Source organism: Sabethes cyaneus, chromosome 2 (assembly GCF_943734655.1).
Source record: "Sabethes cyaneus chromosome 2, idSabCyanKW18_F2, whole genome shotgun sequence".
In the NCBI taxonomy this organism is placed as follows: Eukaryota; Metazoa; Arthropoda; class Insecta; order Diptera; family Culicidae; genus Sabethes; species Sabethes cyaneus.
The window spans coordinates 100610763-100635441 of record NC_071354.1 but is presented as its reverse complement, the minus strand read 5'-3'; the positions used below and the strand labels follow the sequence as shown (position 1 = coordinate 100635441).

Here is a 24679-nt window from a genome sequence, read left to right as displayed (position 1 = left end):
TTTCTTTATAGGGTTTTATAGGGATTTCCGTAAAGAAAACAGAAGTGCAGGTGGCCGGGTAGACAAAAGAGGGGGAGCTGACAAATGGGGAGGAACGTCCGAAAGAGGAACAAGCGTTGAATTGTTGCATTATAAGCATTTCGGTTACAATAACCGATGTACAAGTGGCTGTGAGACAAACACTCCCCGAATAAGATCGAGCACTCAGCTAGTGTATATATAAAAGTGAGCGTAAGTATGTTTGTATGTTTGTATGTTCCACCATAACTCCACAACGCCTGGACCGATCTCCACCAACCTTGGCACACATGTTGCTTGATATAAGAGGATCAGCACTGGGGGTTTACTCACAGGGGAGGAGGCCATAACTCCGAAATACCTGGACGGTTCTTAATCAAACTGGGCTCATATTTCTTGACATAAGGAAATCCGAATTCAAGGTGATGACAAAAGGGGGGGGGGAGCTTCATAACAGAGCGGGGGAGGGGTGGTTCATAACAGGAGGGGATGCCCTAACTCCGAAACGCCTGGACGGTTCTTCATCAAACTTGGCACTGGGAGTTTGCCAAAAGGGGGAGCCCTATCAAGGGGCTCAGTGAACGGGGATGCGTTTCTCTTGCATTTAAACCGATTGCAGTTGTGCAAGTGATTTTGAGAAAAGAGGGGAGTTCCACCGAAGAGGAATATATGGTAAAAAGACCTTTGTTTCGTTTCCAATATAAGGATTTCCATAGAGCAAACCAATGCATAATTAGCAGAAGAGGGAGTTGACTAGGAAAGAACCGACGACGTAGGGAGACGAGGAACATGAGTATGAATGTATGTTTCGCCATAGTTCCGGAACTTCTGGACTGTTCTTCATTAAACGTCGTTTGTCAAACACATGTATTTTGGCATAAAAGAATCAGCGCAGGGGGGTTGACAAAAGAGAGAGATGGTCTCTTACAAGGGGAAAGAGAGGTTAAAATGGGTAAAGAGGTGCGTTCCTCTTGAATTTTGAATGATAGCAGTTGTACAAGCTGCTGGATTTCTGAAAGGGGGAATAGGGTGGCCATTAACAAAGGGGAGGTTCGAGAACGTTGATTTATAGGGATTACCGGGAAGAAGTCAGATTTACAAGTGACAGGGGAACAACATGAGGAGAACTGACAAAGAGAGTAGACACATTAAAATAAGAAAAAGGATTTTGTTTCTTGCATTATGAGAATTCTCGTTACAATAACAGATGTATAAGTGACTGAGAGGCAAAGGGGCCCCGAGTAAGATCGGGCAATCAGCTAGTCCAACTAATAAACTTATGGAAATTTATATAGTAACAGATAGTACTCAATAACTTCTAGTTATTTAGTTTAGTTTAGTTTAGTAATCGGTTGGTTAGTTGCTGGCTACGTCCGAGCAACCGCAGGGGAAGTGGTTAGGAATGTTAGTGATAGCATCTACTTTTGAAAGTACAGGGAACCCATACGACTTTCATAGATGTTACAGGAAAACAGAGGATATCGTGTTAGTAGGCAAGGTAAACAATAAGGATCATGAGGATTCAATAATAAAGCATGTATATATAGTACTAGCTGACCCGACAAACTTCGTATTGCCACAAATTAACCTGTGTTGTACATAAATCATGAATCTCGGATGATCTTTGTCACTATCTCGAGTTTTGCAAGCCCCCCAGTGGGCGGCGCTTCCGACGGCGGGTCACCGGCAACACTCGCGACCGGCTCGTCCTGAATGATCTAGTGTTACTATAGATAGTTTTTGTGGTCTTGTTATTGATTAATGTTTTATGGAAGAGTCTCGAATTTCTCGAGTTGGATTAGTTTTTGAGTTTCGCAAAAATTTCTGTTTTATTTGTATGAGAGTCCATATCCCCCTACCACAGGGGTGAGAGGTCTCTAACTATCATAAATAAATTCAAGACTCAAAAATCTCCTACATGCTAAATTTGGTTCCATTTGCTTGATTAGTACTCAAATTATAAGGAAATCTGTATTTCATTTGTATGGGAGCCCACCCTCTTAAAAGGGAAAGGGGTCGTAATACACCACAGAAAAAACATTCTGCCATCTAAAACTCTCACATGCCAAATATGGTTCCATTTGCTTGATTAGTTCTCGAATTATGAGGAAATTTGTATTTCATTTGTGTAGAAGCCCCCCCTCTTGGAGTGTGGAAGGATCCTAATTCACCGTAGAAAATATTTTTGCCTCCAAAAACCTCCACATGCCGAATTTGGTTCTATTTGCTTGATTAGTTCTCGAGTTATGGGGAAATTTGTATTTCATTTGTATTGGAGCCCCCCCTCCTAATGTGGGAAGAGGTCCTAATTCATCACAGAAAAATTCTTGCCTCCAAAAACACCTACACGCCAAATTTGGTTCCATTTGCTGGATTAGTTCTCGAGTTATGAGGAAATTTGTATTTCGTTTGTATAGGACCCCCCCTCCTAAAGTGGGGAGGGGTCCCAATTCATCATTGAAAAAAAATTGTCTCCAAAAACACACACATGCCAAATTTGGTTCAATTCGCTTGATTAGTTCTCGAGTTAAGAGGAAATTTGTATTTCATTTGTACAGGAGCCCCTCCTCTTAAAGTGGGGAGGGGTTATAATTCACCATAGAAAATTTTCTTGCTCTCGAAAACCTTCACATGCCAAATTTGGTTCCATTTGCTTGATTAGTTCTCGAGTTATGAGGAAATTTGTATGGAAACCCCCCCTCTTAAAGGGGAGAGGAGTTATAATTCCCCTTATAAAGAGGGGAGGGGTCTCAAATTACCCTAGAATAAATTCTTGTCACCGAAAACACCCACATGCCAAATTTGGTTCTATTTGCTTGATTAGTTCTCGAGTTATGCAGAAATTTGTGTTTCATTTATATGGGAGCTCCCCCTCTTAGTGGGGGGAGGGGTCTCTAACCATCACTAAAACCTTTCCTGGCCCCAAAAACCTCTACATGTAAATTTTCACGCCGATTGGTTCAGTAGTTTTTGATTCTATAAGGAACACAGGACAGACAGACAGACAGACAGACAGACAGACAGAAATCCTTCTTTATAGGTATAGATATAATGAGTATAAATGGGCAAAAATAGAACAATCTCACCAACAATCCATTGAGTGAAACATAATTGCGTCATTTGAATTTTCATCAGTTCATCTAATATCCAATAATTTAAGTTTTCGTTCCGATATCCATGTGCATTATTTAAACTTGTTAAGACCAAAGTTTTCATTGTACAGTAGGACATACTTGATGAGCTAAAACGAAATAAATAATCAAAATAACATATTAGGCTTACCTGCTACCAAGTCCTTGTGGTTCAGCCGTCTGCCCAAAATCTCAGTTTTGAGATCAGGCATCTGGGAACCACGCGGCATCGCACCTCCTAGCTTAGTTACTCAATAGAGTATTACCGGGTATGGTCGCATGGAGGCGCTAGGTAGGAGCTTGGGCTGGCGAAAGCTATGTTGGCCGCTTTCTCGTTTGCCTTCCCCATTTCATGCCCATCAAAAGAACATGGAGAACATTTAAAATTTTGGCCACCTTGAAATGCGGTCATGCATATATATTAATATTTTTTGAAACGATGGTTCTACAATTGATGAAGGGTCGTCTTTCCCGTACCGTCCCTTCATCAATTGTAGAACCATCGTTTCAAAAAATATTAATATATATGTATGACCGCATTTCAAGGTCAAGACTAAAAAACTTGAGATTAGTCTATTTGGATATTATCCGATGCATTATACAAACCTCGATGGAAAACATCCCGCTCAAATAAAATATCAAACAAAGAGCTGTTTTGATGATGCAGTCACATTCGAGCTAATCGCGAAAGCCGTACGGCTCAATTACACGCTGGTGCTTTCGTAAGGATTCACATCTATGTGGCACGGTTGAATGCTGCCCTAACCGACGAAACTCGACGGCTGATTAGTTTTGTTTTATTCAGCTATGTGAAAGAGCTTAAAATGGCTTCAATTTACTCAGATAACGCAAAACAATCATGACTTTCGACGCGAAAGGATTTGGCAATCAAATTAATATTAGTTGATTATATACGTGAAAGTTGAATATTTCGAAATACGACCATGTTGAGTATGTTAAGTATGGGTATGTAATGTTTACCATGTTTAACGCAAAATAGAGGAAAAGCTGATATCATAAACAATTTTATAAAAAAAACTTAACCGCTAGAGGCAATCTAGTTGTTGACAATTCGACTGGATAGTGATGTGGCTACCTACCGGTTAATTACTTAGTCGATGTTGCTAGATATTGGCCTTAGTCAACGATATTGGCCTATTGCCTTAGTCAACGGCCATAATTCTACTGATAATAAACGAAAATCACTTATTTAATTATTATTTGAAATGTATTTTATTTTTGGTTTTCTCATTCAAATTATCACAACTTAACGCTATGAAACAGTGGTTTTCAAATCAATGCAGATGCACCAGCTTCAATAATTTAAATCACTATCAAAATCTAATTTTCCGTTCTTCATCAAATGAATAGTGTCGTTATTACATTCCATCTCCCGCAGCACATCCTGATTGTTACGCTTAAAATTCATAGCACAATTGTATATCTTGCTTCCATTTCTCGTGGATTCCTAGGATGATTTGTTTCAATCCTGGTTTTCATACGTGATCATCACCAAGGATGGAAATGGTCGCAACTATTTTTCTCAACCAAGTTTCCCACGTGCGCTTTGTTATACAATCAAGCAGCATAAACTTCACGTATCTTCAGGCAGATTCTATTTGCTTTCTCTTTGAGCGTAAAAAACAACGGAAAATATACCGTCGCTGCTCGTTTTTTAGCAGCATTGGGAAATTGTGCTAGAACTATAGTCTTTCACAAAGCCATACACATTTGACGGTACTAGAATAATCCCGAAGCAATAAAAAATGAGTGCTAAAAGCAAAAACTTAATCCACAGTTGGTTCGCCATAGATTTTAATTTAAAATGATAATTTACAATTTATTATCATTCATAAAGCTTGCTTCATTTAGAATTGGAATTTACTATTGCTCATATTGTGGCGCTCTTGGTAGACGGATTTGGAAGTTCTTGGCGCCCCACGTGTCGGAAATTTTGTTAGCTTCACCTATGTATTTTTGACATTCCAACGACTGTATTTTTTAAACAAACAACATGGAAACCGAAAGAAGGGGAAAAATTGTGCACAGGTATTTGGAAAATCCATTGTGGTCTGCATCTAGGCTAGCTAAACAGCTGAAATTGCCCAGAAATACTGTATGGCGCGTTATCAAAAGGTATAAGGAAACATTGACGACGATTCGAAGTGGAACTGTCGACCGGAAACTACGTGGTAAGATTTTGAAGACCATTAAGAGGAATCCCAATCTGTCGAACCGTGATTTGGCTATAAAATTCAGTACTGCCTATAGTACCGTGACCTAACTGACAAATTCAGTTAGATAGATAGATAGATGACGAGGTAGAGAATGTACGTGTTAATGCGTAGTCAATGACCGAAGAATAGTAGGTCGAAACGTCCGCTGAAAACACAGTATTGGTCTAATTTTCACCGAAAATATCAAGAAACTCAGATTATAAAGCGAACGGTGACTAACTCAAACAATAGAATCTTATTTGTAAATTGTTGCTAGAAAATTGTTGTAAAGTTGGGCTGGTCCCGGTCCAGTTGGTTCAGTAACAATTCCAAAGTCCCTCAAGATAGTATCCTGGCGTATTACCCGTGATCCATGGCGTATACCCGTGATATCGATACGCGAAGGCCGATATTTCGATATATTTCATCGATACTTACGATGTCGATATTATGCTAAATCGATAATTTCATTCCGATACTGTTTTGATAAAGCGGGATATTCAACTGAAAAAATATAACCACAGACAAACAGACGCTTTTTGACGAAAGAAAGGGAATTCCCCATAAAAAATACTTGCTACTTCAAGGTATACTCCTTAAGGATTTTTTCTGGTGCTGTTTTCTTTTCAGGTGTCTACTAAGCTTAATTCCCAAATTTACTTTATTGGAATTGACTCTTATGTGAAACGTTGAACAATGTCACTTACATGTTTAACGTTTATTGAACAGTAAGTGCATACGATACGCGATTTTCAACAATTCAGAACTGACCAGAGAGCACCGAGAGTAGTATTGGGTGTTGACGGCAATAACAAAGACTTTTCAGCTTTTTACGCGCCATAAAAACGGTGAAAGTGGCAGCCGTGGGACAGAGACCAAGAAGAGCTAGAACCGGAAAGGAGCAACTCCCGGCGGAACTCTGCAGGAATGGCCAAGAACGGCCAGCAACGACACATCACTGGATGGTTTCAGGGGTTTGGGAGAAAGCTGCCGGACGAGTGGATTAAGGGTGTGTCCCATCTCGGATAGATGGCTATAATTACCGCAGCACCAACAGGGTGCTCTACCAGATTTTGTTGCGTCATCTATCCCCGTTGGCAGGAGAGTTCGTAGGGTAGTACCAGGTGGGCTTTATGGAAGCCCGTGCTACTTCGGATCAAATTTTTACTCTTCGGCAGGTCACCAGATGTATCGGGAGTACAACCTATCATATTTTTGTGGATTCCTGGGCAGCACATGATTCAGTCGGACGCAAACAGCTGTGGCAGGTGGTGCACGAGTGCGGTATTCCGTACAAAGCTACGTGTCCGAAATAGAGCTGCACTGGAGCGAGTGATGTGTTGCGTGCGTGTTTTGGGGGCACTCTCTTTGCTCAACATGTTTTTATTGATTAATTTTTATGAATCCGTTTTTTGTGTAGCATATCCTAGTCCCAGAATGCCACCTTAAATAGTATCGATAAATCTAATATCGATGCTTCACGAACGATATATCGACGGTGTCGATACAACGGCAGATTTGATATTGATATTCAATTATCGATACTTTCGGAAATTTTGCCCAATCCTGGGACCCTTACTGTTTTCGCTGTTTATCAACAATATCATTAAACTTTTTTTTTTTTTTTTTTTTTTTTTATTAACGACCCTTTAAATATCATTAAACTTTTACTACCTGGCACACGACTATTTTTTATGCGAATGACACTAAGCTTTATCAGCTTATTACGTTATGTGACGACTGCTCTAGACTTTAAACGCTAATTAAGTAAAACAGGTTGTGTACCATGGTGCACGGTATCGATTTTACGTATTAATATGAAAAATGATAGCTTTTTTTGAAAGTTTTTTACCGCCCAGTTAGCTTCGAGGTACAATGCTGGTCTAACAAGCCAGCCATCGTATGTTCGAGTCTCGGCTAGGCAGTGCCTGCTGGATAGAGTCAGTAGGATCGGTGCACTGGCCCCGTAATTTTCCTGTACTCTAATAGCCGGCTGCGAAATCTGTCGATAAAGAACAGTAATGTCTAAAGACGGTATAAACCCAAGGCTTTGTTTTTTAAAAGTTATTTGGGAAATTTATTGGATATAAGCTAATTTTTTGCAAAATTGCAGAAACATTGAAAAGGTCCGTTTTTGCTTTTTGTATTTTTATGATGTGCCCTCCAAGTGTTAGCGTGTTAACGTCAAAAAGGGATCATAGCGGATAGTCACGCAATTATCTTGTACTTCAGCAACTGAGTGCAAAGTCTGTCAAATAAAAACAGAATACCAGGTTTCAAAAACAGATTGTCCACGTTTAAACGTTGCCTTTTTGTGTTGCCAGACATATCCATTTCTTTGCAGTTCAAAAAACTGAACCTCGCATCTCCCTTTATTATCCAAATTCCATACTCTGTATTTCTGAAAAACATTGTATCTCAAAAACAGGAACCATAAATAAATCTATCAAAAACACTTAAAAACCTTATGCTTAAACGTTATGAATGCAACAGAAAAAAGTTGAAGTACGTGCTGCATACAGCCGGTCTGCATATATTTATTTTTTTCAGAAACCTGATGGTATCTTATGCTTTTGTTAAGCAAATTCCGATTTTCTTCGTTGGTACTTCACCGCATATCGTCGAACTATGTATACGGTTTGCCCGAGAATGTGCAACTTGCGAGTGCACCTTTCTGCATGCTAATACCTACTACTTTTCCAACCATGGAAAGGAAAAATTCACATTCGAGATGTAGAGCTTCCAAACTAGGTGAACCGACAAAATACAAGTCGGCGCCCCAGGTGTTGACACCAGAATTAGCATTGCATTTTACGCCCCGTAAATCTGATGTGCTTTCCGGGGCGCAAGGGGTCCACTTCCGAGTGAAAAATGTACCGCCTGCATTTGATTCGTGTACTGGTATAAAATGGCAAACAGAAGTTGGTTTTGCGTCTGAGGGCAATCCGCTGGCGTATCCGTTGAAACATGCACGATGATGACATTATTTTTCCACGTATCCACTAACCATTTTCATCTATTCCATTTGCAATGGTTAGGATCGGATCGTACGACGGATGCAGTTTTTTTTTACTTCGGACATTTATTTATGGACTAGTGTTATTGCCAAGAAGAGGCAGCTCATTTGTATTTGATCAGCTACGCTCTGGTTATTTCTCACTTTCATAGTTTGCAATCGAGCAGATCCGTTTTTCACGTCACCGCATCTTGTTGCCCTAATTGATGAAACAAACAGTGCCAGCGTCAAATATTTAGTAGGTTTGTTGTTTCAGCGTTAACCTCGACTGTTCCCAAGTAATACAAGTGAATACGGCTAGGAACAACATGTCTGTTTCTCCGACACGAAAACTATGTAGGCCTACATATAGGTATATCACCTCAAAACAAATCATAGTTGGTGAAGTTTTCACGAGGATGACTCACTAAAAGGATGTCAACAGTGGTATGGTACTAAACCAGCAAAAGTTTATGAGGTCCAAAAACAAAAAGCGATCGTTAAAACGGTTCTGTAGCTTACGTTTTGTTAAACGTTCTGTGGAATTAGTATTGAGGTTTTTTCTTGTCGCCATACCGCCTCTAACCACACCCTCGTACAAACAACTCCGAATTGTTTCATCAAATTTGTGTTGCGTTTGCTTCCTGACCCAATTCCGGCTGTTTTCTAGCAGGATATGGCTGCACCAGAAATTAGCTCACAATTCCGTGATTGTAATAGAGGGAAAGAAAAAAAATGTTACCCTGGAAAAGTATGCCTGTTGCAATTCGTGCGAAAGTGCAATTTTAATTAACATGCTAAATACAACAGACTTGAAGTGTTCTGTTTGTGCGTTCTTTGCCTACCACGAGGCATAACACCACGTTTTGAGATTCGCTTACACTAGGTAACTATTTAAGTCATTGCATGAAAGTACGTGAATCGACCCGAAACTAACCTTTCTGATTCGAAATTCAACTGAGTTGTTTCACACCGTCCACGCAGTATTTTAAGTTGCACTCTATTTGAAAAACGATGCATAGTGTGTAGAGTATCACGGTGTTGTGATTCCTAAAATTAGTAAAAATATACTCGACCAACAAGTACTTCAGCATGAGCTTAGATAAAACTAATTCTTATGCAACACAACACGTGTTTTAGGTTTTTACAGTTAATGAAGAAGTATGAAGGACACGAACGTCAAATTGACGTAGAACTACGAATGTAGATACGTCGAATTGTATAAGTGACATATCGCAAATGTTCAACAGTTTGTTTCACAAATTTATAATTTACTATTGTTGTTGAATTGTCTATATCAATTTGAATATAATCTGTATCAACTGCTTGTTTCCAGAGTTTCCAGTTCTACTCCCGTTGCTGATTTACTACAAGAACCAGATTTACTCGATTACCGAGGCGACTGAACCTTTTATCATGTTTGATGCCGATCTCCGTCGATTGAAACGTACAAGATCTGCTGCTCTGCACCTATTTCAAAGATCGCGCTGTCACGTCACAAAGCGACACTTTAATCTGTAGTGATTTTCTAGCGGTTTGCCTGTAGTGATTTTCTAGCGTAAACAGTATACTCGTATGTAAGAAAACTTTCGCAGAAATCCGAAGAAGTTTCTGTCATGTGTCAATTCTAAGAAAAATGAAGACGACCTGCCTATATATTTGTATCTGGACTATCATAAAGCCAAAGCCGTAAAGCGCGATAAATACGTTATAAATAAATCTTTGCAATACACTTTATGCAGGCTTTTATTAGTTTTCTTGCTTCCTTGGAACGAATTGCCTCCGCTGTTAAAAACATTCCTAACGAAGTCGTCAACCTCAATATTCATTAGTGGTTGGACCTGACGGCATTCCAACTTGCATCCCGAAAAAGTGTTCTACTTTTCTTGCTAGACCTCTTTTTCTATGGTTCAATGCTTCAATCCAGCAGTGTAAATTGCCTACCCAATGGAAAGATGAATTAATTTTTAAACTCGCTAAAAAGTACCGCGACCCGTACTGTTTTCGGTCATTGTACTATATTCACTTGTAAGATGTATTTTGGAGTTTGGTTCTGTGATCTGGTGTCCTTACACAACAAATTTGGGTGGCCAGAATAGTACAGAACAGTACGCTGCAGTACTTAAGAAATGTTTACGGTATGCTTTGCGTAGTCTTCCATGGCGTGGCGGGTTTCTGAGAAAGTTACCACCTTTTGAGGAACGTTGTCGCTTGCTTCATTTGGAAACTCTTGAAAGACGACGTGCCAACGCCCAAGCTGTGTTGCTGGCTATAAAGAATTTACTTACTTTACCTTTTCTTAGCTCGTGGTATCAGCTTCGAACTTCGTTAGCCCTCCGGCGAAGCAGAGGGTTGGTCTAGCAGGCTTTGCAAGCCGCCACCAGGAAAAAAAACTAAAGCACGGAACGAAGAACAAGGAAATTCTAACTGGAACAATCGGAATAGACCCACGCGACGAAAAAGGACTATGGATTGTAAACTCGAAACGTGGAACTGCCGATCTCTCAGCTTCTAAGGGAGCACTCGAGTGCTCTCCAACGTATTGAAGAGACGCAAGTTCGACGTCGGTCGTAGCGCTGTAGGAGGTGTGCTGGAAGAACTCAACGGTACGTACGTTCAGAGATGGATATACCATCTACCAGAGCTGCGGCAACACACGAGCTTGGTACAGCTTTCATAGTGATGGGCAAAATGCGGAAACAGGTGATTGGGCGGTGGCCAATCAATCCTCGAATGTGCGCGTTGAGAATCAAGGGCCGGATCTTCAATATAAGCATCATCAACGTGCACAGCCCTCACCTCAGAAGTACCCATAACGACAAGGATGAATTCTACGCGCAGTTGGAGAGTGAATACGACCGCTGCCCAAAACATGATATCAAGATCATCATCGGAGATTTCAATGCTCAGATCGGCCAGGAGAAGAAATACAAACCGGTGATTGAAGGGCTCAGCGCACACCAGTGGAACAATGAAATGGGCCTCAGACTTATCGACTTTGCCGCCTCCAAGAACTTGGCCGTTCGTAGTACCTGTTTCCAGCACATAATCCTTCACAAGTAGGGGAGTGTCGTCGTGGTTGGGCCACGTTTTGGAATTCGTCCATAACTTTCGTTTCAAAAGGAATTTTTGAAATCTAAATACATCGTTGCAAAGGTCTAAGAATAAGGTTTATTTCCGGAAAGTTTTGAACTGATTGCTTAAAAAATAAAAAAGTTATAGGCATTTACGTGAAGACAAAAAATGTTGTCATAGTCGTGCCATGTTGTGCAGGTTGGACCACCGTAAAAAATCTAAGACATACGTATTGAATTTCTATACAGAGACATGAAAAGAATGAATTCCGTGAACAACGGCTCATATAGGTACAAATACCCTATTTTTAATTGCATTTTAGCGAAATTTTGGCGATCTTGTAAAATCAATATTGCTACAATCGTCTTTTCCGAAGTGTACAACCACAATGAAAAAAAAACAACAAAAATCTAGGTTTTCATCGTATTAATTTTGCTTTATTTCATCACATTTTACGTGACTGACATTCTCTAGCGATTATTGCGCTTCTGCGCTTAAAATTATGGTGGCCCAACCACTACTACTCAGGTGGCCCGACCTTTACAAATAGCACGTTTCTAGTATTTCACCTTAGCCTGCCCAAACAGCATACTGGAGGGGATTTTTCTATAGTCTTCGTGTGCAGCACAACACACTTCATACATTTTCAAAATTTAGCTCGTTAATTGCATTTCATGAATCATTTCTTGATAAAAAGTTCACTGCGCCTGGAAAACTTTTTTTGTAAGATTTAGTCACTGAATTCAGTACGGGTGTTTTGAATACACGATTGAAACTCACAATATTGTGAAAAGTTAGCTATCACAGTAAGGAGTTTTACAATGGTTGTATCATAGATATCATGAGTTACTAAGACTGTAAAATCGTGATGGCCCGACCATAACAGTGGCCCGACGATGACGACAATACCCTACACCTGGAGGTCACCAAATCAGACAGAATCACAGATCGACCACATTTTGATCGACAGTCGGCACTTCTCAGACATTATCAACGTCAGATCCTATCGAAGCGGTAACGTTGACTCGGACCACTACCTAGTGATGATTAGGATGCGCCCAAAACTCCCCGTTGTGAATAACATTCGGTACCCATGCCAGCCTCGGTTAGATCTCACGCGACTGAAGCAGCCAGACGTCGCCGCAAACTACGCGCATTCACTTGAAGCTACGCAGCCAGAAGTGGATGAGCTGGACAGAGCCCCCCACGAGAACTGTTGGAACACCATCAAAACAGCCATCAGCAGTGTAGCGGAGAGCTCCATCGGGCATGTGGCCCGGAATCAGCGGAACGATTGGTTTAACGATGAATGTAGGAGGGTGAAGGATGAGGAGAACGCTGCGCGGGCGGCCAAGATGCGCAATGCCACACGTCAGAACGCGGAAAGCCACAAACAGAAGAAGATGCAGCAAAACCAAATCTTCCGGAAGAAAAAGCGCTACCTGGAAGAGCAGTAATATGCAGAGTTGGAGCGGCTGCATCGTTCTCAGGAAACGCAAAGGTTCGACGATCGTGAGGTGACCGATAGGTGGGAGCAGCACTTCGACGAATAACTGAATGGCGCCCAGGCAGAGAACCGTGGCGGCGGGGAAAGCAACAAACGGGGAATGGAGCCCCCCAACGATAGGCGAAGTTAAGACAAGTCAGCTGGGAAAGATGGCATCGGAGCGGAGCTTAAAACGGGATCAGAAAAGCTGGCCGTTTGAATGCACCGGCTAACTGTTAACGGGTGGCAACTAAAATTTTGGAATTTTTTTCTCAAGCTGTCAAAAAAAGAAAGATACATGAAGAAGATCTGATTTACCGAAATTAAAAATACATTATCCATTGTTGAACAAAATTAATGTACATTTGAAGACGGTCCGTAATCGGCGGTTCGGCGAAGCTTTCGTTTGACGCCGAAACAGGAGCGTTGTACGGCCGCCATGTCAACTTTGCGAATGCACTTCTTGATTCCATGAATTAACTGTTTGCAATTCGAGGCTCTCCAGTTGTATTTGTACACCAAGGACCTCAAAATCCCGAAGAAATCTTCGATTGGGCGCACTGGGACAGATTTTTCGGGTCGAGATTTTAGGGTAAAAAAGGGATTGAATGGGTATTCAGGAATGATCCATAATTTTTTCTGGTCTTCCACTACCTTGCTTGCGAATAGTTTTGGTGCATCTAAGGATATGGTAAACAGTCGAAGCTGCAACATACTTGCTTTTTAAATGTTGTACCGTATACTTTTTGCGGAGATTTCTATTGCACTTCGTAGAAGTGTACAACGCGCTCCCGAAGTGCTTCTTGTTTCGACGCCATTTTTAGCAAAACTGGGCAAGCATAAACAAAACAAAAAATATTAACAAAAAGAGGAGAGAGAGAGGGAGCTAACACATACATACTTTCATTTCTCTCTGAGCTCGTTTGTTGTTGAGGGTCGCGAAAAAATTCCAAAATTTTAGTTGCCACCCGTTAGAATTGGGGTAAGGAGTAGCTACAGAGACTGTAGATTACAGAGGCGCCGAGACACTCAAAATCCGCTAAATTTTGAAACAAAACGGAGAGTACCATCATAAATAAAGGTAACTCTCCGCTTTCGTTCAAAATTTAGCGGTTTTTGAGTGTCTCGGCGCCTCTGTAATCTACAGTCTCTGTAGGAGTAGCTACCGGAGGAGTGAGTGGAAAGATGAAGTTATCTGCCCGATCTATAAAAATGGCGACAAGTTGAACTGTGAGAATTATCAGCGATTACCGTTCTCAATGCCGCCTATAAAGTGCTGTTCTAAATCATTTTCCGCCGACTATCACCAATTGCGAACAGATTTGTGGGAACTTATCAAGCCAGCTTCGTCGAAGGTCGGTCTACAACGGATCAAATATTTACACTGCGGCGGATCCTGTAAAAGAGCCGTGAATATAAACTTCCCAAGCACCATTTGTTTGTTGATTTCAAAGCCGCATATGATACCATCGACCGGTAAGAGCTATGGAAAATCATGGATAAAAACAGCTTCCCCATGAAGCTCATCAAATTGATTAAATCTACGATGGATGGTAGACAGTGCTGCGTTCGGATTTCGGATGGATTGGCGAGTTCATTGGAATCACATAGAGGGTTTCGTCCAGGTGATGGTCTCTCATGCCTGCTGTTCAACATAGCACTACAAGGTGTTATGAACCGAGCGAATATCAACACACGAAGTACGATATTCAACAAATCCAGTAAATTCGTCTGCTTTGCCGATGACATGAATATTATCGGCAGAACATCTGCGGCGATGGTTGAACAGTACAAACAATTGTTTTGAGGTAAATACACTAAAATTTCATTTTACGTGATTTTGTTTTACGTTCACATCACCTTCGAAATTTGAATTAACGTCCCCTCGTTTCACGTCCAAAATTTGAATTACGTCCTCTTTTTTATGACCGATTTTGTTTTTACGTCCTGCCAATAGTGGACGTAAGACGAGATTTGAGTGTACGTCTGAAACAAAGTACATGCAGGCCGGCAGAACCGAGCCCGACCGACACCGCTTGGGCAGTAATGTAACGATCGACGGCGATGAGTTTGAGGTAGTCTATGAGTTTGTCTACCACGGCTCACTGGTAACGACGGACAATGTCATCAGCCGTATCCGAGGTATTGAAGAGGAGCCCACCGCCGAGTTTATTGGAGAAACTTTGTTCATCAGACTTTGTCTTAGGATGGCAAGCCAGCTAACTAATTCGTCGAATCACACTCTCAAGAGTGATAGTGAACAGCATGCAGGATAAGCCATCACCTTGTCTCAACCCTAGTCCCCTAACCCGACCCTAGTAAGTAAGTCTGATCAGTAGCGTTAGTTTATCCGGAAAACCGTGTTCATGTATTATCTGCCATAGCTGGTCTCGATTGACTGTATCGTACGCTGCTTAGAAATCAATAAAGGCTCACTTTATTTATTAATTTATTAATATTATCAACAGGTTTATCTCATGTCCTAAAGATATTCAAGTTATAACTGTTAATATTCGGCAGGGCAGTCTTCGGAGAAATTTATCAAGACTGGAGTTTGATATTTTCCCGCCGTTTCGACACTTTGTTGGTGTCGAAACGTCGGTAAAACATCAAACTTCAGTCTTGATAAATTTCTCCGAAGACTGCCCTGCCGAATATTAACAGTTACAATTGAATCCAGTCGATAAGAAACACAACCTAACCCAAAAAGATATTCAAGTTATTTAAAATTACCTTGTTTTCCCAGGACAAATAAAAATCAAATCGAAGAAAACCAACTATACTACCCTATGTTTCGTAATTTGTTCGTCTGGCTGGTATTTGCAAAAATCTACGGCTTCGCAAAACTCTTCGTTGGACCTGTGGTAGGATTCTGGTGAGTAAAACTGGACCTTTTGTTACGGCGCGCTTTAATTTAAGTATAACATATTTGCGTCTTTGCGACTTTCGAGCGAAATAGAAAACTGTTGTTGGCTATAGATGACAGTTAAAACATTTGATCACCCAAATCTACAAAAACATCAAATGAAAATTCATCACCCAAATCTACAAAAACATTCATGAAAAGCGGGATATTAATTTTCTCGCACACATTTTCACGTTACGTAAAAATAAGGGCTGAAATTTTTAATTGGACATAGAACATTTATAATTTGCTTTTCTGCCAAATTTCTATTAGACCATTTACAGTAAGACGGCTAATTGAATCCTTCTTTTATACGAAACACCATTCTCCAGCTGCTATTTCACAATTGCTCACATTCAGTTACTATCATTCAGTATTAACGCTACTCTGTTAATTAGAATTTCGTAGACCAACCTCGTATTTTTGTTTTGACTTTTAATGAGGTCAGGCTTATAATCAATTTGTTATAACGGTAGTTTTTGCAATCGACGAAGGGGACGGAGTAGAAGAGGACGGTGGGTAAAGAGGGACGGTACACAACTACTGAATCATTGCCTCTATGACCCTCCCTTACCTAATTTTTTGCTCCTTCCCTTTCACACCTTGTCCCGTTCTGTTTGGATATTATCATATGTTTCATTACTTTCTTTTAGCGTCCTCTCCGTCGATTATAAAAAACTACCGTTATAAAAAATTTTTTTTTAGTTTTATTTTTAATAAATACTATCCGACTGAAACCTAAAGTTCGACTGCCAAATTATTTCACTTCTATTAAATCACTATAACGTAACAAAACTAGATTGAGACGGCTATGTCGGAACCAGTCGTCAGTTCGTTAAAAATTCAGCATAGTAGAACAACTTTTAATAACCACTTACCTTATGTAATATAATTATAGCGTTGTATATAGTAGAAAATTTCTGGAAACTATCGTAGGCGGGTGCTGGGATATGGTGCTGATTTTCCACCTAAACTACGTCATAATTTTCTTTCTTGACGTGGTGGTTTTTGGTCGAATAAATTATTAATCCAATCACTAATATTCTCCGCTAGGTGCTATTCTCGATGCTGAATTGCGTGAAAAACTTTACCAGAACTGTTGACTACTGATATGAATTATTTGGATTAAATATCACACATAAACGCTAGTGTATTCTACACGTAAATACCACTACGATACTTAATATTCACTACGGTTGGATATTACTAGTTTAATTCTACTCCATAAAAACACCACTACTGGATTATTTATTACCTGATTTGGTGCACTTTGATTAATTGATGTGGTGTAAAACAAATTGTGAAACACTTGACCTTTGTAATTTTATAGTTCTACTGATTGATTATAAATATATTTCACTGTTTACACTGCGCTGGCATGACCTTGCCGGTATTTCACTTTCCGCGCGTTTTTTGAAGAAGCGCATTAATCCAAACGCTAATTAATCAACTCACTGTGAGGCAATTCGATGCCTTGATCTTCGGCCCGACTTGAGATATGAAAGGCCCTTCGGGGGGTAGGAGATGGGAGCAGCAGTTTTCTATAAAATACCACTATTTTTAGCTGTTCACGAACTTTATTCCATTTTATTTCATTCGTCTGGTTGGCCGGCAGGGGGCAAGTAGCAGCTGCTACTCTAATTACGCTGTATCGCTGCGACCAGCATGAGGATCCTGTGGAAAAGCATGGAAGGTTGTACGCCAACCGGCGGCTAAATCAAACTGCGACTTCGCCTTGTGGCAGCTTGTTGTTATGGACTTACGTTCACGACCGTTGTACGTACTACTGCCACTAGAGTACGGGAGTAGTTTCACTACTATCGTACCGGGCGAATGACGGCCGATGGAAGTCCGTTTAATTATTCAGAAATGTAATGCTTTATTAATAATTCAACCCACTACACTGCTGGGTTTAAGCTTAACGGCAAAACGAATCGATGAACAAGTTTTCCGGGCTTCAAATAGAAATCAGTTAATTTCGTCAAGCTGAAGGACGAAACCAATGACATGTGTACCGTAGACACCTTTTTGGTTGGTTGATGACATATGTCTACCAGAGCAACACGGTCGAAAGTAGCATTACAAATAAATGACCCACTAACGGTGATATGTGATAGTAGGTCAAACTTCCCACTACATGTACACACCTAACCTTTGTCTTAAAGTAATAGAAAGATTTTCACTAAATTATTCTTTGATAGCGAGATTTGAGAACATCAACTACTTCTTGTACCACCTTGTTAACGTTTGCACGTCGTTTCAACCCTTATCTGAAAGCCGACAACATCACCGTAATTTTCACCAGTAATTTCTCACTTTGCTCCGACACAACTTCAAGAATAACCTTGAACTCACACCTTCACCCGCTCGGAGGCTGGTTAGGGCCAAGAATTTCGCTTCACAAATTGCCAAAACCCGCTCAGAACACTAACCTGTGACCGGTTATGATGTTGTCGTTCTTGCTTTGCCCTATTGCCAAAACACACACACTACCACACCACAATAGCAACAGTAGCAGAAGAAGCGCAACACTCGTTCATGTACGCTAAGATTGTAAGATTTTGAAGCACGCACTTGAGATTTCTCGTTTAGTAATACAGAGAAAGTCTAATCTGCCTAGGCATAGTTGCTCCGGCGGAAACTGAAAATAAACTGAAGACTTCATGCCAAAAGCGAGTCCTCAGCAAGTTCCTTTCAACTCGAATCAGTAGTCGGTCGGAACGGGTGGACAACGCAGACTCGGAATACAACGAATTTTCACGAGCTTTTGTTGATACACGAAAATCCCATCTCCTACATCCAACCCCATTCGCCGCCTCACCACACTGTTCGTGTTCGTTAGCACTAACCCGGCGCAGTAAACTCGCGCCATATGTTGCCGGCATGTAAGAACGTATCGGAAGGAAAATATCAGACATGTTTTCTTTGCGGTTGCCAAGGGCAGGACGCAATTCGATCGAGACTGGAAGGTGGCGGAACGCGACGAACAGTTGTAGCGACGATGCAGCCAGCGTGTGCAGTTGAGTTGTGGGAGAAATGTGCGGTTGAGATATTTGCTCTCGTACAACCAAGAGGTGCATCCAAAGCGAACAGGGATGAAGCTTATCCGATAACTGGGTGAAATAGCGCAATGAATGGTTGTTTATAAAATATAATTAGTGAATTATGGACAAATGTTGAATTTACATAGAAAAGAAAAGCAGGCTTCTCTCCCGAGCAAGGTTTGACAACAAAATTATACCAAAATTGTTACATATTCTACTGTTGATATCAACTAGAAATCATGTTTTGTTACCGAATCCAATTGGCACTATGAAGCATCAGACTTTGCTTTGAAAACAAAATAATTTTTATTGAAATAAAATGTGTTAACACACACACTTAAAAAAAGTGCCGAAGTCAGCAAAATTTTGCCGAGATTTGGACAGCCGAGCGTTCGGTAAAATTTTTTATGATGCCAAACGTTAGTAAAGATCCGCAAACGTCGATTTGCAAAACTGAAATTTTCACCGAACGCTCGGCTGTCCAAATCTCGGCAAATTTTGCTGAGTTTTTTAAGTGTGCAGTCTATTTATGATGTAAACAAACCTACAATATTTGAATTAATCTATTACATATCTATTAATCTATTCTAGTAAAATGATTAATTCAAATTAAATGATGATAGCAATATGATGAGGATATGATAGCAAAATGACAACCAATTCAGTTTTCCCATTACTATAAATTTCATACGCTAGGACATAATGGGTTAATGTTATTTGTAACCAATAGCCCTTTTAAAGGCCACAAGCGAGTTAAAGTGAGATTATTGAAACATGTCAAGCTACGCATAATCAAATTTAATACAATAATCTGTGGGCTGTTCATTCATTAGTATTTCGACCTTAATAATGCACACAAGTGATTTTTAAAAGAAATCTCTATGCCTCAATGGTTGCAGGTGTTGTACTTAGTTGATCTAATGATCTAATATACTGCCGTGAATCGCATAACTGTCCCATTTATATAGAAAACTCTATAGAAATGGGACTGATATGCGATTCACGTCAGTATAGTCCTACGTCACCCTTTCGTACAACCCTTAGGGCTGTATACCTTGTAGTTTTTTTGAAACGATGGTTCTACAATCGATAAAGGGACGGTAGGAGAAAGACATGAAATTTTTTTTGTGAAGGAGGGGGAAGAGCGGAAAAGTGAGGAGAGGTGGGGGGTTATTAGTAGCTATGCTTAACAAGTAGTCGTTTTGACTCCTACCTTTTGTCCAATGCTGGAAGGTGCATGAGTCGAACCAAGCTATAATCTGAGATTATAACCGGATTCGAACCCACACCACCCGCCAGGGCATATGGTTCGCTGGTACTTGTACCTTTAAACCATAAAGGCGCTGGACAAAAGGAGTCTGCAAAACCCACTCATCAAGATAGCGACGCATATGGTTGGGTTATAGACAGAAATTGTGCCTCTTCCTACGTCTATTGTAGATTACCGAGCGAGAAGTTTAAATATAACTGGGTTTTACTGGCAGGACGACGACACTATGCAGGCCCTTACGACATGCAAAGTAATGCACGTGACGTTGTTCGTCTGTCAGTGTGTGTTAACCGCGATTCTCGGCGCGGGTTTTCGCCCTGGCGGTTGGTAAGGTAAGTAATAATATATTACCTTAAATTATAACAAGAGCATTGTATGATTAATGATGGCCAATGTTTGAAAATAGTGTAAACAGTGGACGATGGTACGAAAAATACGATATGAAACGTTTAGTTGGTAGCTGTGGGTTCTTGCAAATATTAGGTCAATACAAGACCCGCCTAAAGTTGTTGCTTGCCTCTTGCTTCTTGCTTGGCTAAATTTCATGTGTTCAGTCATTTTATAGTTCTCTTCTTTTAACACGTTCACATTGAAGTCACCTGTAACAGTTACTGGAATATCCTTCGTCGAATAATTGAACAAGTGTCGCGTAAAAACATTTTCACCATTTTCGTGGATGTGCTCGGAGCTGTACACACAGAATAGAATTGCCGTGCAATCGATAATTAGCATTTCTGTAGCGCAAATGTCACCATAGTCTTCCGCTTCCAATAACATGGGATTACGAAGTTCGTAAGCTTTCTCAATTATGTTTGATGATATCGGAGAAGCCGTTGATTTTTGATAAATAGCTACTCCTCCAGCACGTTGATTTACACGGTTTTGTTTTGAGATACAAATATATCCTGTAATAAAGTTGACTAAACAAAGTTGCACAAACAATGTTAGAAAGTAACAAACCTTCAATCTCAATAACTTCATTACTGTCCATCCATATTTCGCTGAGCGTAACGATATCTGCCTGTCTGAGAACCGCATCGGTTGAAATATCTGCTGAACGTGCGTTTAGAGTATATCCATAAATTTCCAACTACTCACTTACTACTTTGATTTTGTAGAATATGGTACAAGCTAAATATATTAACAAGCCGAAAATGCCTGTTGACTGATCCCGTACCATACATTACATCTTTTCGGCTTCTATAAGATTCACCTGTTACTTTAGGCGATACGCTGGCCTCTACGTGCGCCGGAGCGGACACCTCACGCAACAGTTCAACGTTGGAGGGACCAGCTATTTCATGCGATCTAACCATCTAATGATGTATTTCTCGCTTCAGAATACACTGAATCACTACGATTTCCTTTTCTTCTCAAACGGTAGAGTTTACAGCACTCTGCCACCGTCAACGCTGGCCTCTTGGCTGTTACAGTTAATGTCTCCTCACGGATTCGCTTGCGGTATTTACGCATATATTTTGTCTGAAGCAATTTAGACATTGTGAAATTGATAAATTGATTGTATGTTATTAATAACAATTTCATATGGTAACTATGGCGATGACTGTACGAATACTGTAGTGCATTTGGAAAAATTGTTCAACTTTACGTAGAAATTCCAGGAGTAACTTGCAAAATACAATCTTTCAATAAAAACTATACAAAAGGCACATATTTTGTGATTCGAATAGTATGCAAACCATGAAAATATTTTCAGGATTGGCTGAGCTATAGGCGTTCAAAATCTATCATTTTGTCGTGTCGCGGTCATTTTTGCTTTTCCAGCTTGCCACCCTGTTAAAGTAAGACGTAGTCCTACGTCAAAATTTCATTTCTTTCTCCTACCGTCCCTTTATTGATTGTAGAACCATTGTTTCAAAAAAATATCAATATATATGTATGACCGCATTTCAAGGTCAAGGCTATAAACTTCAGATTAGTCTATTTCATAGGAACGGGGCCTTCCCTCGAAAACCCGCGCCGAGAATTGCGGCTAACACACGCTGACAGACGAACAACGTCACGTGCAGTACTTTGCAAGTCGTAAGGGCCTGCATAGTATCGTCGTCCTGCCAGTAAAAACTAGTTAGATTTAAACTTCTCGCTCGGTGGTAATCTACAATAGACGTAGGAAGAGGCACAATTCTGGCTTTAGTTTTCAAAAGGTCGCATAATCCATGCAAAAGGGTTGATTATGCGATCTTCTGAAAACTAAAACCAGAATTTGTCACCCTTATTCTTGTTTTCGTTCGAATGACATTCGTTCGAAAGTTAAGCCGATTCGTATTCTTGTTTTCGTTCGAATCAATTCGAACGATTGAACACCCCTTCTTTTGCTCATACGAATATGAGAATAGTGCTTCCCGATTCGAATGCAGGATACGGCCGTAAACAAGAATAAAGCTGTGTGTCTATAACCCAACCATATGCGTCGCTATCTTGATGAGTGGGTTTTGCAGACTGCTTTTGTCCAGCGCCTCTATGGTTCAAAGGTACAAGTACCAACGAACCATATGCCCTGGCGGGTGTTGTGGGTTCGAATCCGGTTATAATCTCAGATTATAGCTTGGTTCGACTCATGCACCTTCCAGCATTGGACAAAAGGTAGGAGTCAAAACGACTACTTGTTAAGCATAGCTACCAATATCCCCCTCTCCTCACCTATCCACTCTTCTCCCTCCTTCACCAAAAAAAAAACAATTTCATTTCTTTCTCCTACCGTCCCTTTATCGATTGTAGAACCATCGTTTCAAAGCAATATCTCAGCTGTTTAAGCAATTAAGAAACAAAGTTGATTTTTGGTAGTTGACTAGGTTATATCAGATGCCAAAAGTGTACCAAAAATCAACGTTATTGATTAATGGACAACTAAGAAATCGCCGTGGGCGTACACCACCACCCACCGCCTTATTCGGAAGACTATCCTTGAATTTGCTTTTCTTTTATATTCATTCAGGTCTACAAAAATTAACGTAGATATTGTAAAACTAAATATGTAAAACTAAATAACAAAGTAAATTAAATGACGCTTACAAATAACTGCGGGCCCCAGGAAAACCAAAATAATTTTATTACACACAGTACGTTCTTGTGAATTTTACTGTTAAATAACGATTTTGATAACTGATAAATAAAAATATAGTCAACTTAATTATAAATGATCCTGAGAAAAAAATGTTACAGTAGAAAGGCCAGGTCACGCCGCTAGGTGGACGGATTTTAAAACGGTACGACGTATTTTAGAAATAAAGTCGGTTGTGTAATTTCAATCGAGTGCTTCATTAATCGCTTTTTAGTGAATTCAAAGGGCACGGATCGGAAGGTAAGTGTGTTTGAGTCAAATCAGCAGCAGAGCTTTTGGATTATTCATTAAAAAAATTAAAAATTTTCAAAAATGGTGTATTTTTGATATCTTTATTTTAAGTTTTATTTTCAAATTTTTGGAAAATCTGGACAAATATTTTTTTCGGTGCATATTTTTTCATGTTCAGAAATTAATTTTCTACTACTTTTATTTTGACAAAATTTTGGTGAAATCGATAGTTTTCGAGATATAATCTTTCAAACATAATACAAATGAAAATAAATACGCCCTTTTTAAAAATGAGTTTTGAATCAAAATGGCGACAAAACCTGTGGAAGGTGCATATTTCCTCCTATCAAACCCATTTGTAAAGTTTCATCTAAATCAGAAAGGTTCAAATTTTGTCATTTACCTATTTCACGTGGCACTGCTCTGCCCATGGATGCATAGTCGACGTAACGACCAGCACTATGATTGTTGAGAAAACGCATTTTTATCGTGAAAAACGTTTAAAGCCATATCATCTTTGCTGTAAATTTTTTCAATCGAATAATCTGTCAATTTAGTAGAGTTTATTAATCAAAACAGGACTGATTGGGTTTTATGATTCATTCCTCATTTATTGTGTTTAAAAAATGCGAACGCCAGTTTTTATGAATAAACAGACTTTTTTTTTTTGAAACGATGATTCTACAATTGATGAAGGGACGGTAAGGGAAAGTAATGAAGAAGGATTTTTTCGGGAATGAATGGGAAGGGAAGGGGGGGAGTAATAGGTAGCTATGGTTAACAAGTTGTCGTTGTGACTCCTATCTTTTGTCCAATGCTGGAAGGTGCATGGGTCGAACCAAGCTGTAATCAGAGATTATAGCCAGATTTGAACTCACAACACCTGCCAGGGCGTGTCGCTCACTGGTACCCGTGTACCTTTGAACCACAGAGGCGCTGGACAAAAGAAGTCTGCACAACCCCCCTTATTAACCATAGCGCGACATGGGTTGGTCTATTTTTAGACACACAAATTGTGCCTCTTCCTTCACCTACTGTAGAAACCACCGACCGAGAAGTTTTAATCTAACGTCTTTTTACTTTCAGGACGACGACACTATGCAGGCCCTTACGACTTGCAAGGTACTGCGTGTGACGCTGTTCGTCCGAAAGCGTGTTAGTCCGCGTTTCTCAGCGCGGTTCTTCGGAGAAAGGCTCCGTTCCTATGAAAATTGACCAAACTCGTG

The 24679-nt window shown here is 40.2% G+C and overlaps 1 protein-coding gene across 1 annotated transcript in view; it reads right to left on the bottom strand.

Annotated features, from left to right (window-relative positions):
• LOC128738726 (small conductance calcium-activated potassium channel protein) overlaps positions 1-17497 on the bottom strand; it is a 567023-nt gene extending 549526 nt beyond the window's left edge. Inside the window, exon 1 of the mRNA XM_053834053.1 lies at positions 16705-17497. The gene's annotated coding sequence lies outside the window, so the exon portion shown is untranslated. The remainder of the gene's footprint in view (positions 1-16704) is intronic.
• Between the last annotated feature and the right edge of the window lie 7182 nt (positions 17498-24679).